The sequence below is a fragment of the Streptopelia decaocto genome, assembly GCF_964273445.1.
Source record: "Streptopelia decaocto genome assembly, chromosome: 1".
NCBI lineage: Eukaryota > Metazoa > Chordata > Aves > Columbiformes > Columbidae > Streptopelia > Streptopelia decaocto.
The window spans coordinates 4478841-4494314 of NC_138663.1; positions in this window are offsets into that span (position 1 = coordinate 4478841).

Sequence of the window (15474 nt, forward strand, 5' to 3'; positions counted from 1 at the left end):
TGGAGCAAGGGGAGAGACACAGAGGAAAGATCTCTGGAGCTGGTGTGTTTAGAACTATGTTTTCAAGTGCTGCTGGCAAAGAGCGGTCGAGTTGTCGCTTTTCATGCCCAAAAAGTGGGTGACCTTGCTGTCACCAGCTGGACGGGCGCGTTGTCTTCACCAGAGAGCTGGTCCTTACTGTACAAACCAACACAGAAAAGCTCCAGCGTGGCTTCTCGTTGCACTCTGCTCCGAGACTAAACATCACCCAGTGTGAACTCTTAGTTGTTGCTTTTTTTTCCCCCATATTATTACCTAATTTACGATAAAACACGCCCCTCATGAGAGCAGCTGTTCAATCCCAAGGAGAAGACCTCCAGTGTTAATGTTTTCCACCTGGATTTCTTTCCAAGCCCTCTCACTGCAGTTCATCATTTCTGAAGAGCTCGGGCAGGCGGGAAGCCAAATGATCCCTGGAGCACATCAGCATCAAGTTTTGAAGGTGGCCTGGATTTTCTGGTGAGTTACTGTAGATTCTTTTTGCTCTTGGAAACGCGGTCAAGGGTGTCACCGTCATGGTCTGGCTTTGAGGAACAGGCTTCTCGGTTCTCCTCTTGTCTGCTCCAGCGGGCAAAAAAAACATGTGCAAAACTCCTTCCCCTCCGTCAGCTCCAGCGGGTGCAAAGTTGTAATCGTTTTGGGAGATGCAGCCAAAAGAGAAAAAACAAGGGAAAAAAAACCATTTCCCTAATTCATTTTCTTTTCCCAGAAAACCAGATGGATGAATCATTATAACAGCAGCTATGACAAGGGACCAGACAACAGACTGAGCCCGAAGCCCAACCCAGTTGAGGCAAGAAAAACTGTCCAAGGGTTTACCAGCCCTCCCTCCCACGTGTGTTTAAAGGAGCGAGGCTCCGCAAATAGGGCACGCCGCTCTCGTCTGGGTTTTAACCTGCCTCCCACATCCTCCTGTAGCAGCAAGGCCAGCTACTGCATCGTAATAAACCCAGCAGCGCGGCAGCGGTGAGGTCCACGCAATGTGATGATGTGGTCGGTGATGATCACCAACATCTGAAGCTCTTCTGACAGCCTCGCTGCTTCGTTTGTGAACACGTGCCAGGCTTTCCTCTGCGACAAGAGTTATTTGCAAGATACGTAGACACGCTCTTAATATAGCAGAGCAGTGCTATGCCTGAAACACTTCCAAATAACATCAGCAGTGACAAGGTTGAAGAAGCGTTTAAAATCTAGGAGATGCCTGTCTTTGTGCTGCCCTCGCTGTGATGGTACAGTCCTTAATTACGTGATGGGGAGGTATTTATTGCCCTGCTCCACGCATGGGATGGTGGTACTGGGTGAACAGCCATACAGCGGGTTTTTTTTCCCCTTCTTCATGCTCATCTCTGCAGCAAACAAGCGCTTTGCTGTAATTTCTGTAATGACATCTTTTCTTTTATAGGTGAGGCTCTGTTGTCCTTTCTGCTTTACAAACCAGAGAACGGAGAAATGAAGGTCAAATAATCCATTAATTTTGGGTGCCCAGTTGAAGCAGCCAGCGCAAGACATTCAGGATCTGTTCAAAGCATGGATTCCTCTCATGCCATTCTTTGTTTCCTTCCACCCCCCTGCTTTGTTTATTGCCCTCTTCCAACTTCTGCCTGTTGGGCACTCTAATTACGATTTTTAAATTCAAATGCTGCTCTTAGGTTTCAAGTGTTTTGATCGCTGGGCTGAAAAGCTCGAGCTGAACTCGGCTCTGCGCAATAAGCGTTCTCTTCTTCTGCAAAGTAAACAAGGAGTCAGGGAAGGTCACTGCAGGTAAAAAGCGAGGAATAACAGGACATCATTAAAACCGAAGTACATCTGAGCGATGTGGAGATCTCTTCACCTCTCCTACCCTGCCTGACTTCCACGGAGCCCATTGCAGAGCGAGGACAGCACAAAGAAGCTGCATCTCGAATAGAAAAACCTGCTTTCTTACCTCCACAATGGACTCGGTGCTCAGGGCCTGGGTCTGTTGGTGCTTCGGCAGAGGCGGCTGTGCAAGAATTATGTGTGGAGAAGAGACCAGCCCCTCGGGAGGGCCGGGGAGGCAGGGGGAGCGGGGTGAGCGGTGCTGCCGGCTGTGCTCAGCGTGTATCTATTGCGTTGGGAAGAGCTTGTACTTGTGGGACGTGGTTAAATGCCAGGAAAACCCTGAGGATGAGGCCACAACACTCCTCATGAGCTGTTAAAGAGGCTTTGGGACCCAGCAGTTCCGAACACTCTGTGCTGCCAGTTGTCCCAAGCACGGCTGTACCCATCCACACATGGACCCAACGTGTCCTGGGCTCCCTCCAAGCAGGAGCTTTCGGCACATCCACCTTTTATTTGTGCCCACAGAACCCTCTTTCCAGGCAGGCTCTGGGTGACCATGTCCTGTGTCTGAAAATACCTTCCACCCTCAGGACATCACGCTTGGCTTTGGCAGAAGAAAGCAATGGGAAACTGATGTCCTGGGGTTGGGAAATGGCCTCAAGTGGCCTCAAGTTGCACCAGGGGAGGATTAGATTGGATATTAGGAATTGTTTTTTTCCCTGAAAGGGCTGTCGGGCATTGGAACAGGCTGCCCAGGGCAGTGGTGGAGTCACTATCCCTGGAGGAGTTTAAAAGACACATAGATGAGGCTCCTAGGGGCATGGTTTAGTGCCAGAGTTGGGTTAATGGTTGGACTCAATGATTTTGAGGGTCTCTTCCAACCAAAATGATTCTGTGGTTTGTTTGGCTGCATTAGCCAGTGGCTTGTGAACACCCAAAGGAAAGATCCCGAGTGCAGGACAGGAGCAGAGGAGGTGATCAAGGCACCAGTGGGCTGAGACCTTGGAAGGCCCCTCCATGTGGGTTTGAGTAGGAGGGAGTTGAGAAGGACTTGGGGGCAGGAGGGGTGGTGAATCATCACGGAGCAATGCCTGGGTGGCTCCCAAGAGAACCTCACACACATCTGTCCAGGCTTTTCCCGCTGCCGCAGGGGATTCCTGCGCTTCTCCTCGCTGCTTCCTTCCCCTCCCGAGCTCTGCGTCGCCGTTGCTGTTGGAAACAACAACATTTCGTAAGCCGGCATGCAGGAGAGCTCAGGTCTGCGGAGACAACACGAAAGCAGCTCAAAGACGCTCAGAAGCAGGAAAAGCAGTTATTTTTAATCAAACCCAGAAATGCTGGGTCAAAGGGACATCTCAAATCCAGCCTTCCACTCGGAGCAGGACTGTAGCCAGGCTGTCAGCTGTGACTTGGTCTAACCAGGTCCTAAAGCCCTGAGGATGGGGGGTGCACCAGCTCAGGGGGTCTCTTTGCCCAGGCAACGCTACCTCACAGTGAGAGCCTTATCCTACTTCCAACCTGAGCCTCCCAAGCCTCTGTTTGCAGCTGATGCCTTTTATTACAGTCTGGCACAGTGGAGTTTGTGTCTCTGCAGTCACCCTTGGAGTATTCATAGCCAGCTCTTAGCTCACCTGTCAGCCTCCTCAGGACTGCACAGGGCTTTCTCCTTATTAGTTCACAGAACCACTGGACGGTTTGGGTTGGAAGAGACCTCTGGAGATCATCCAGTCCAACCCACCTGCTAACACAGGGTCACCAGAGCAGATCACACAGGAAGGTGTCCAGGTGGGTTTGAATGTCTCAGAGAAGGAGACTCCACAGCCTCTCTGGGCAGCCTGGGCCAGGCTCTGGCACCTCAAAGGAAACAAGTTTCTCCTCATATTCAGACGGACCCTCCTGTGCTTCAGTCTGTGCCCGTTGCCCCTCATCCTGTCATTGGGCACCACTGAACAGAGTCTGGTCCATCCTCTGACACCCACCCTGGAGATATTTATAACCATTGATGAGATCCCCTCTCAGCTTCTCTTCTCCAGCTGAACAGCCCCAGCTCTCTCAGTCTCTCCTCATCACAAAGATGCTCCAGACCCCTCAGCATCTTTGTGTCCCACCACTGGACTCCTCCAGTAACTCCTTGTCCTTCTTAAACTGGGGAGCCCAGAACTGGACACCGAACTCCAGATGTGGCCTCCCCAGGGCAGAGCAGAGGGGGAGGAACAACCTCCCTGACCTGCTGGTCACACTTTCCTAACATACCCCAGGGACCATTGGCCTCTTGGCCACAGGGCACATTGCTGGCTCATATTTGCACCCCTCAATCATAGCAAAAGCAACAGAAACCCACTGCAGCAACTCCCTCTTTTCACACCCTGCTCTCCCAAACCCAGGGCAGCAGCCACAGCATCCATCGCTCTCCTCCGGCCGGTGAGGGCACATCTGCAGGGGATGACACCCCACCACGAGCATCCCCATGAGACTCGGCTCCATCTCCTGCCCAGGTGACTTTCTGTGCCTCTTTTTAGACTGAGTTTGGTGCGACTTTAATAAGACCTGTGAAGCGTCAGGATGAAAAATGATTATGAAGCTGTAAATTGGCAGCAAGAACTTGACAATCATCACCGTCAGCTCCGGGGCGAAAGAGCTGTCTGGAAAGAGAGGTAACGGGGAGTTCATTGGTGGTCTTTCATCTGACCCCTTCCTCTGCTTCTTTGTGCTGGCGGTGTAATTATTGCTTATTATTTTTTTCACTTTTAATTTCACAATGAATATGAACAGGGCGAGCCCAGATGCAAATAGGAACAGAGGTGCTTTTGCAGAGACCCTGGGGGAATCTCTCTGATGGTCCCACCACCAGCATTGAGTCACCAGGAACCCCATGTGGTGGCCGGGAGGGCACGGAGGGGTGACAATGCAGAGCTGCCTATTAAAAAAAGGCCCCAGATTTGGGTGTTTTTTCAGTTTGTTAACGACAGAAAAATAATAGTTAATGCTGCAACCTAGTGGAGAAAAACCAGCTGTGCAGATTTATGGCAGAGCTAATTCAGGCCCGGGGAAAACAGAAGGTGATGTACTTTGTGCTTTGTAGCAGACCGGACCACGTGAGCCTTATTTTTATGGGATCCCAAATCTCAGAGCACATTCTGTGACATATTCAGGTTTCTAGAAGGTGCTTGGCTTAGCACTAAATGATGTTCTAATGAGAAGGCTGTAAATATCCCCATGGCCCACATTAAACCTAGCACAAATGTCACTGCAAACAAGATGCAAAAGGATCTTGCTTCTAGCAGAGTCCCCTTGGGATTGGATCTGTGCTCCCAGCTATTTCTTGCAGCCCCGGAAAGAACTGGAATCATAACAAAACCTATTTACAGGGCAAAATGGGGAAAAACAGTCATTTGGCTAAGTGAGGCGTGTTGCCTGGTGCCTGCATCTGCATAAACCTGAGCTTTGCAGGGCTACAAAACTGATGTGGTTGCATAGTCCAGGACTAACTCTGAGGTTGGAGCTTCTGGACCTGGGAAGTAGAAAATGCCCAAAACACCTGTGAATTTGGGTCAATAATCATCCAAATTGGAGACACAAGCACCACTTGTGCTAAGGGCAAGTGAGTGCCAGCTGGGCTGGGGACAGTGTGTAGTGAGAGGCACAGAGAGGCTGTGTCAGGGTTGGAGTCCTCACTGCAAAAAAAGAGGCTGGAAAATGGGAAGGAGGAGAGTAGCAAGTGATAGCACGAAAGGAAATGGCCCCAAGTTGTGCCAGGGAAAGTTCAGATTGGATATTAGGAAAAATTTCTTCATGGAAAGGGCTGTCGGGCATTGGAACAGGCTGCCCAGGGCAGTGGTGGAGTCACCATCCCTGGAGGCGTTTAAAAGGCGTTTAGATGAGGTCCTTAGGGACATGGTTTAGTGCTAGATTAAGGTTATGGTTGGATTTGATGGTCTTAAGGGTGTCTTCCAGCCAAAATGATTCTATAAAAATATGGAAAAACTTGCCTTGGAGAGTTGAACCTGAGCTCAGAGTGTTACCTGAGCAAGGAGGGTCGATCTCTGCCCACCACCACCGAGTCCCATGTCCAAGTCACTCCAGGAACACCAGTCCTGGGCTTTTCTCCTGTGAGTGGGTGGTCTGGAGGGCACCAAGCGACTAAACTCCTCTGCTGAGACCCTGCACGGGTTTGTACATCCAGGAAGGTGGATGAGGTGGGGATCAGGCTTCAGGAGCTCCCCAGCACTGCTTGGGGCACGGCCATCCGCCCAGACAGCATCACAGAATCACAGACTGGCTGGGGTTGGAAGGGACCTCTGGAGATCATCCAGTCCAACCCACCTGCTAACGCGGGTTCACCAGAGCAGATCACACAGGAAGGTGTCCAGGCGGGTTTGAATGTCTCCAGAGAAGGAGACTCCACAGCCTCTCTGGGCAGCCTGGGCCAGGCTCTGGCACCTCAAAGTGATGAAGTTTCCCCTCATGTTTAGATGGAACCTCCTGTGTTTCAGTCTGGGCATCTGCAGAACTGAGATGCCTCTGGGATTAAGTAACAGCTGAGCTGGGGATTTACAGTTTTGGCTTTAGGAGCTGCAGTTGGCATCAAGCTGCCTAAATTCCACCCCCCACGTCTCCGTGACTCTGCTGGTTTCACTGACTCAAAGACAGCAGATGCTTTGGATCTAACGGGGTCCTTCCCGGAGCCCTGTGGTCAAAGCCACCCTGGCGCCCAGGAAACCTTGTACACGCTGTGGCAGGTCTGTTAAATTACAGCTACTGACTTTTTATCCTTTCCAAACACAGAGGAGACAAGAGAATAAAAATGGAAAGGGAGGCTATTGAGCGCTAACCCATGAGCGAATATTTAAGGATGGGCTTGAACCCGTTGTCCAGTGTGCTCAGCCTGGATCAGGGAGCTGGTGACAACCCTTAAACCTGGTACCAAAGCCAGTTCTCCAGTCCCAACTCCAGATTTTTGCTGTGTAAAACCTCCCCCATGCTGCTCCTGCCCTCTGGCTTGTGTTTATTGCCAGTGGGGCACACTTGTCTTGTTAAAAACTAGCCAGACATTGCACGGAGGAGCAAGCAGGGAAGGAGGATGAAGGAATAAGGTCAGGAGTAGCAGCAGGAGGAAAATGAGGAGGAGGAGAGACGTGGCGCTGGGGAGCAGAGGGGATGACGCCAGATCCAGGCAGCTGCGAGGAGCCCGACAGCTGGAAGCCAAAAATAAACCCCGGTGCTGAATCAATTTTCTCTGAGGAATGTGTAAATTCGGGGGAAGCAGCAACAAAGGGGAAAGGACAGGGCAGCTGATAAACTGAACATGCAGAAAATCCACAGAGAACCTCCCTGAAAAGCCCCTTTTCCCGAAACAAGGTGGTGATGAAGCAGAAAATTAAGCAGAAACAGAAACAGTTATGTGGCAAAGGGAAGTTGCCTCCTGCTGAATAAATATGCAGGAGTGGCCGACCAAAAGGCAAAGAGTCAATGCGAGCCAGCAGATAAATCACTGGTGAGCAAGCCGAGGCGGCAGGACCCGGCTACGAGAGGCACCAGGAGCAATGGTTCATGTGTCCACCAAGCAAAGGTGTTGCTGTGGGGACATGGAGCTTCTGGAGATGTTCCCTCCAGATCCAGGTGCCCGTCCCTGAGTGATGAGAGGGCAAGGAATCTCAGGCAAGGAGAAGTGAGCTGCAAATATCGAGTTACCCTGGGCTGAGAATGGGCAATGCCGTGTGATAGCTGGTGGGCCTCAGGGACCAGGATAAATAGCCTCAAAAGCCCCAAAAAGCATTTGGGGGTATAAGGTGAGGCATGCTGGGAGCATCACAGGGCCAGTGGCCATTTGGATCATAGAACAACCTTGGAGGAAGACTAAAATTGCATAGATAGTACGTTCAAAGCTGCTTGAGGAGCAGTCTGGATCTTATGGCTGTGAATATACAGCATAAAGCAATGGGGAGAGCCTAGAATAGAAGATTTCTTGAAGACATTGCTTCATGCACAGAAGCTTTGGGGTTAAAACAGTCTATAGAGAGATATTGCAGAGATTGTGTCTTGCAGAAAGCGTAGAGAATAGCTGTTTTGATTAGGACGTGGCTGCTTTTGGCCACAGTAGGAGAGACCCTACCAAGAGAAGCCAAAAGAGCATGATTTGAGCCCGTGATTTGTAAATGAGTTCTGGGTGTTTTATCAAAAATGAAAGAAGGAATTTGGAAATCTTCCCATCTGAGTGTTCTTGCCACCAGACTGGAGTTCAGCTTCATTCTAACCCATCTCCTTGTAGCTGCTCCATGATGCCGTGTTAGGAAAAGGACTATGGGCATAAATGGTTGAAGGAGTTTGTTTGGAGGTGGGCTTGTGTGTGTGAAGGGGTCACATCTCCCACCAGCTGTCCCCGTGAGCAGGCACGGGCAGAGGTCATGGAGAGAGACATCAGAATCATTTATGTGGACTCAGAATACTTCATGCTGTGCTCTACACAGCTGACTGGGGACAGACGTGCTCCCATCCCGCATCTTTGGGGTAGGCAACAAGGGCTCCAACCCCCAAGGGCCACGTCTCCACAGGCCAAGGGGAAGAGCGGTCCTCTCTGCAGATGGAGCTGTGCCACAGCCTTCGCTTCTCCTGATGTGAGGCCACCTTGTCACTAGAGGGAAGCAGAACCATGTGCATGGAGCTGGTCTGGCATAGCTGGTGTCACCAGGGCTGCTCTGAGCCAGTGGTGTTGGGACAATGGGCAGAAGCATCCACCCAGGGCATCTTCGACTGCTGGAGAAAGGGAACACCATCCTCACCTTGGGCTGGGCAGAGCTCCAGCAAAGGGTGGTGGATGAAAGCCACAGGGAAAGGGAGCACCTGATGTACTCAGTGCTGGGGAGGCCAAACCCTGAGTCCTGGGGTCAGTTTTGGGCCCCTCATGACAAGAAAGCCCTTGAGGTGCTGGAGCGAGTTGAGAGAAGGGAATGGAGCTGGTGAGGGGCTGGAGCACAAGTGTGATGGGAGCGGCTGAGGGACCTGGGGGGTTCAGCTGGAGAACAGGAGCTGAGGGGAGACCTTCTGATCTCTGAACTGCCTGAAAGGAGCTTGGAGCATGGAGGGTGTTGGTCTCTTTTCCTAAGAAACAAGTGAGAGGATGAGAGGAAACAGCCTCAAGTTGCACCAGGGGAGGTTGAGGTTGGATATTGGTAAAAACTTCTTCCCAGAAAGGGTTGTTGGGCATTGGAACAGGCTGCCCAGGGCCATCCCTGTGTCACATCTCAGCCTCTGGCATGAGTTGGGGGGAGAAGTGACTCAGATTCATGGGTCCCCTTTGGTTGGAAAGCAGTACACACACTACTTAAGGTCTGCAAACAAACGGCTTTTATTTTTGCAGCTTGGCCCAAATGGTATATGATTCGGTGGCAGAAGGATTTACATGATTGTAGGTTCAACTGGTAAACATTAAAAGTTTGAGACATATGCAGGGCTGTAAATCTTATAGTACTATGTTACTTATAAAAAGGAAAGCAAAAAGGTAGAAATATGGGAGAGAAAGATTTCACCATCTTTATGGCTCCGCTTTATGTGTGATGGAGTTCGCAGTCTCTGCTCCAGTGATGTGCAGCATCCTCTGGTGTCTTGTTCAGTTCATGTGGCGAGACTGGTGGGCAGAGTGGTCCTCAGGATGGTGGATGGGTGCCGCCAGTGGCCTTTATAGCCCTCTGGGTTGCCTGCTTGCGTAACTTTTGGTCTTTTGTGGAGGTGTTATTGTGAAAGAGAGAAAGTCCGGGGGAAGGGGTGGTTGCGAAAGATCAACGGGTCTCGGGCCATGTCGAGGGGCCTCAGGTTTTCCCTTTGTGCCATGCTGGACATATCAGAAAGTGGAGCTATGTGCCCTTCATCCCCACCTCCTGTATGGGCCAGCTGGCCTGGTCTGTGGCTTGTTAGCTTGTCATTGATAGATAAATCACAATTCACCCTATACTGAATTTATCATCCCCTGTGGCTGGATGAACCGCTTTGCCACAATGTTTTGGCCATTATCTTTATCAGTACCTGACACCCTGGAGGTGTTTGAAAGACACATAGATGAGGTTCTTAGGGACATGAGTTAGTGTTTGGACTTGATGATCTTGAGAGTCTCTTCCAACCAAAACAACTCTTTGATTCCATGATTCTGTGAAGTGATGCTGGGCTGTGTTGACTGGTTATGACCCCCCAGGTGAATCCTGTGTCCCCTCTCTGCTGTGCCTCTCACCAGTGCTGAGCTGCCATTGACACTGGGGGCTCAGGTGGGGTTCACGGACACCCCACAGTGCAGGATCTGAGCCAACATGGTTGGCTGTGGATTTCGGGCACCTGCAGAGGAGACGCCTCTGGGGACAGTGTGTTTATTAGGCAGAGCATCACTCTGCCATGACCCTCGCTGGAGTTACTCTTCAGGGATGGGTTAACTGGCAGGACTGGGTGTGTGAGGACACAGGTGGGGGCCAGGGGAGGTACAAGATGTCAGGAAGGAAACGGGGCCCCGAATTGCCCTTGGAGGGGTGTCTGTGGTGTCTGTGCTCAGCGCTGGCAGTGCTGCCGGTCAGTGCACCCAGGGGGACATGCAGGACACGCTCACGGAAACCACAGCACCCACAGAGGAGGCTGCTGTCCAAACCAGCTCCTCTGAGACCTGGAGATTTTCTTCTGTGTGAAGATGAGGAACTAAAAAAGTCATTTCCCCCTTCGGTTCTGGAGATGTGGAGAATTCCCCTCCTCTCCCTGTGTGCTGGGCTTGTCTCCACGTACGTGATGAACAATCCCATGGGTCTGGCTTGGCCACAGTCCACCTTAAGCCCACCCACATCTCTAGGGAAGGCTCCTCTGAGTGTTCATCAGCTGCAGATCAGGATCATTTCCCAGCATGTTTGGAAAGAGGCGCATCCTGCAAATTTCTCCTGTTGTCTGCTGCTTCTGAAAGGTTTTTGACACAAAGTCAACCTATTCACCAGCAGCTGCCAGGAGTTTAGTTCATACTGAACGTTTCTGCCAGAGCTCTGCCCATGTCAGTACATGCCTCACTCACTGCGGGTCTCCCACAGCAGGTCATGCAGCCGGTAAATGCCAGGGCTTGCTGCTTTGGCCGGAGTGAGACTATAGGTCTCTGCCAGTATAACAGGGTAGAGGTGAACTTGCTGTTTTTTTCTCAATCCCATCTCTCCTGCAGAGAAAATTTGGAGCATTTTCTTAGCTAAACCATGCCAGAGGATCTCAGTCACGGGAAAAGGCAGGGGACAGGGATGAAGGATGCACGTGGTGCCTCTGGGTTTCTGGGGGAGGGCGGGATGTCAGCAGAAGGCAAAAGATTAAAATATCAACTTGGATGATCAGGAACAATGTTTCTCAGATGAGAGAATCAGGAAGTCATAGAATAGTTTGGGTTGGAAGGGACCTTCAAAGCTCATCCAGTGCCACCCCTGCCACGAGCAGGGACATCTTCACCAGCTCAGGTTGCTCAAAGCCCCGTCCAGCCTGGCCTGGGATGTCTCCAGGGATGGTTCATCCACCACCTCTCTGGGCAACCTGGGCCAGGCTCTCACCACTCTCAGTGTAAAAAATTTCTTCCTCATGTCTAGCCTGAATCTCCTTCAGTTTAAAATCATCACCCCTTTTCATATCACAGCGGGCCCTGCTAAAAAGTCTGTCCCCATCTTTCTTATTGGCCCCTTTTAAGTCTGGAAAGGCATAATAAGTTCTCCCTGGAGCTTCTCTTCTCCAGCTGAACACCCCAGCTCTCTCAGCCCGTCCCCAGCAGAGCTGTTCCAGCCTCGCATCATTCCTGTGGCTCCTCTGGTCCCTCTCCAGCAGGTCCATGTCTGTTCAGTACCGAGGGCTCCAGAGCTGGACCAGCTCTACAGGGGCATCTCAAAATGCATCTCAAGGGCATCTCCGTGGGGAGCCACCAGCAAGATTATTCCCATGTGTTGTGCCCATGTTGTTGGATTAAAAACCCAATGGAAACCTTGAAAGGACTCAAACCTGAATTCTGTCATGCTGTGAAATAAATAATTGTGGTTTGGGGTTTTGTAACTCCAGATCTTTCTCTAACTGCTGTTTGCTCAGCTCATTATTAAGTGCAAAGAGTGAAGAAGAGCTGTGCAGTGTTGGGGTTGCACTTGGTGATTATTTGTTGGGCTGAAGGTGGTGATTCCACAGTTTGGGGAGAGCTGGAAGACAGCTCAGGCACTTCTAGTCCGAGGTGACGAATGCGCATCACAGACACCTAAACTGGTCCTTTCTGGTGGCGTTTCCAAATGTGTGGCCATAGTAGAGATAAACAGAAAAGCACAGAGGGGAAGGAATATCACCAGCAAAGGGAGGGCAATGGAAGGTTCGTGGTACACAGAACATCATTACATTGAGGAAATCGTTTTGTTTGTCTGGTATTAAATGCTGGTTTGGAAACAGGAGATAAAATATGAGCTGTTGTTAGATCTTTAGCTCAACAGCTAAAAATAACTGGTATCAGTAGTAATTTGAGTGAGGAAGGAGAGACATCCAGGCAAAATGACTTGCCCAGGGGAAAAGGGGAAGGGAAGAGAAGGGAAGGGAAGGGAAGGGAAGGGAAGGGAAGGGAAGGGAAGGGAAGGGAAGGGAAGGGAAGGGAAGGGAAGGGAAGGGAAGGGAAGGGAAGGGAAGGGAAGGGAAGGGGAGAGGGAGAGGAGAGGGGAGGAAGAGAAGAATTACTTCAAGAAAATAATAGTGTTGTATTTTGTTTCTGGCACTTGAAGGTCCTGTAACTCTGGAGGGTGTTGTTTTCTGCTGGAGCAGCACCAGGCCAGATTACAGGCACAAAGAAAGATGCGATATGGCAACGGCTCCGATGGTGATTGCAAAGCAAAAACCAAGAAGTGGTAACTGATGCCTTGTGTTTAAAAGGAACTTTCTTTTCTGACAGTTAATGAGAACTTCCTGCAGCAAAAACAAGTGCAGCTGCTATTTTATTTTTTAAGAAAGAGGAGTCTGAACGTTTTTGCTCTTTAAGAACAAGGAGGTTGAAAACTGTACTTTGGTACTGTGTTGTACTGACAAACCCATGTACAGAGGAACACATCGCAAAGGCTGCTTCATCCTAGCTAAGATACCCAAGTCACTAGCCAAACCAAACCTTTGAAGTCTCTTGGTCCCCATGATGAGGAACCCATGGGCCTGGTTGCAGGCAGGACTGCTGTTAGAAAGACTTGTGCTCTTCTGGTTGCTATCAGAGAAGAATTAAGGATAAAAATGTCAGTCAGAGAACACCCTTGTTTTCTGCTGCAATGTAAGAAGCCTCTTGGTCCACCTCAGTATGGGAAGGGTTGTCTGAAAGTGAGAGGATGGACAAAGACCTGCTAAGCAGGTGGCTCCATGCCTCACTGAATTCAGGAAAGGCCACATGGGTGTGATTTAACTGCATCTGCTTTTACGCTGCATCTGAAGCTGGTCTGCTCTGGAATTAGCCCAGGAACAACGAACCATCAGAAGATGGTTCATTGAGGAGTTGGACCAGATGATCTCCAACCTCAACCGTTCTGTGAGTTTAAGAGACACAGGTTCACTTGCTGTCCCCTTCAGTTGCTATATCAACTCATCTGGGTTTGCTACTCATCTGCTGCAATAGCTCATCTTGTTTGGTTGACTTTTAACGAGGTTTCTGGGCTCCCATTAGCAGCAGAATTAAACATCCTGCCTTCACATGTTCAGCACTGTTGTTTTGTTTCATCGCTGGGACCCCAACTTGCAGCAGCAGCTCTGAATTGAAATGCAAGCTCACTTTAATCCAAGCAATAAAAAGTAAATTAGGTTGGTTTTAGAGACAGCTGTAAGAGCTGGCTGCAGGAATGCTGTTGGTTTTTTTATCCTCTGCTCTTTGTCGTGGCACCTGGGTCTTGTTCCTGCCCTTGTCTCCTGTTACCTGGGGCTGAGCAGGAAAATCTTGCAGGGGTGAGGTGTGAAAATTGAGCCAGAACTGCACTGATTGGCCTAGTGCTAGATGGCTCCACTTGGACACCAAGTCTGCTCAGACGTTGTTTTTACATGGAAGAAAAAGCAAGGAAAATTAGTCCAATGGGTCTTTTTTCAGGTGAAGAGCTGCTGTCGATGCTCTTTCATGCACAGTGCTCGTTTGTGCTGGTAACTGCAGTTAAGGTCCTTTGGATTTAAACAAATATCATATAGCCTGGCAGAAAGCTACAGATACCCATTCCCACGGATGGTCATGGACAACCTGACCCAGATCCTGCCCTGGCTGCGGCACCCCCAGGCATCCCTTGGTACCTCCAGAGATCACCATGAGGACCAGAGGGATGCAGGGATGAGAAAGCCACATTCTGCAAAGGACAAAACTCAAGGACAGGCATCCAACCAGCCATTCTTCTCTGCCAGGTCCTCATCAAAAGAAGTAAAGAGTTTTTCTGGCCAGAGAGGTATTTGCATGGGAGATACCTCCTTGGGGTTTGTCAGTGGACCTAGCTGGTGTGTTGCTGTAGGTGTTGCATGGTTTTGCCCGTTACCAGCACTGCTACAGGAGAAAGCTGCTACCAGGAAACGATGGAAAATAATGCTCGGCATGCTGGGTGTGCTGCAGGGCCAAGACACATCTGCCTATTCATCTTCCATCTCCAGGAAATGGGGCTTCTTATCTGCTTCCCCCCAGATCAGCCTGCAGTGCCCGCGGGGCTTCATCCGCCCCACGCCCTGATAAAACTGAGCACTGTTTCTTGCAGTTCCTCCCAAGAGGGATTCGGGATTTGCAGCATCCTCCTGCCCTCATCCCACAGCAGGCAGGGCTCTGCCTGGCAGGAGGTGGCCGGGCACGGTGCCCGGGAGCCGCTCGCTGGTTGCCAGCGCTGGGCAGATCAGAACAGCTTACCAAGGCACCGTGCTGCTCCCATCCCTTGACTGCACCGGGATGTCTGTTTAAAAGGAGAATTTGCAGTTCTTTCACATTCAGGGGTGAGAAATGGTCGTGACCTTCTCAGCTTCTGCTTTTCACTTTCTCATCGTTCATGTCCGTGCTGATGACCCCACACAGTCCCAGTCAGCAGATTTCCTGTGCATGACCGAGGTCTTTCTGGCTCAGAAAACACAGGAGGTAAAACTTCCCTCTGCTTCCCATCTGTGGTTGAGATTTACTCATGGGACTTGTGTTGGCCAATGAACATCAACAAGAGTTCAATAATTCAGAGTCTGAATCCTTCTGAGGTGATGCTGCATAGAACCATAGAATGTGCTGAGTTGGAAGGGACCCGCAAGGATCATCGAGTCCAACTCCTGTCCCTGCACAGGACAACCCCACAGTTCACACCGTGTGTCTGAGGACGTTGTCCAGTCTCTTCTTCAACACTGTCAGGCTTGGGGCTGTGACACCTCCTTGGGGAGCCTGTTCCAGTGTCCAGCACCTCTGGGTGAAGAACCTTTTCCTCATGTCCAACCTGAACCTCCCCTGGCACATCTTCCTGACATTCCCTTGAGTTCTGTCCTTGGTCACTAAAGAGAAGAGCTCAGCCATGTCCCTCTTCCTCCCCTTGTGATGAAGCTGGAACCACTATGAGGTCTCCCCTCAGTCTGCTCTTCTCTGGGCTGAACAAACCAAGTGACTTTAGCCTCTCCTCATCCAGCTTCCCCTCCAAACCCTTCACCAAATTC